Source organism: Mizuhopecten yessoensis, unplaced genomic scaffold (genome assembly GCF_002113885.1).
Source record: "Mizuhopecten yessoensis strain PY_sf001 unplaced genomic scaffold, ASM211388v2 scaffold2531, whole genome shotgun sequence".
In the NCBI taxonomy this organism is placed as follows: Eukaryota; Metazoa; Mollusca; class Bivalvia; order Pectinida; family Pectinidae; genus Mizuhopecten; species Mizuhopecten yessoensis.
In genome coordinates, this window is record NW_018404592.1 from 761 (window position 1) to 1,293 (window position 533).

Genomic DNA, 533 nt, shown 5'->3' on the forward strand with positions numbered 1-533 from the left:
AGGGACTAAACCGGCCACTATTTTCGTTGACCTTTTTCCATGGAAGGTCCCTGCAAAATTTCATTGAAATTGGTTAAGGGGTTTTGGAGAAGAAGATTTTTGAAATTTTGGTCAATTTGACACTTTTTGGCCCCGCCCCTCAGGCCCCTTGGGGCTGGGGACGAAACCGGCCACTATTTTTGTTGACATTTGTCCATGGAAGGTCCCTGTAAAATTTCATTGAAATTGGTTCAGGGGTTTTGGAGAAGAAGTCGAAAATGTAAATTGTTTACAGACGGACGACGGACAAAAGGCGATCGCAAAAGGTCACTTGAGACTTTGTCTCAGGTGACCTAAAAAAAAACAATACAAAATATCAATTAAGAGTCAGTTTATTTGTAAGCAAAGCATAAATGCAGTTCAAATGATAACTTGGTTCTTTTTACTGAAACAAATCTATTGTTTTTCAAATAGCTTTAGTATAGCTATAAATATTACACTTTATCATAAATTCAAACAAGAGGCCCAATGGGCCTGCATCGCTCACCTGGTAT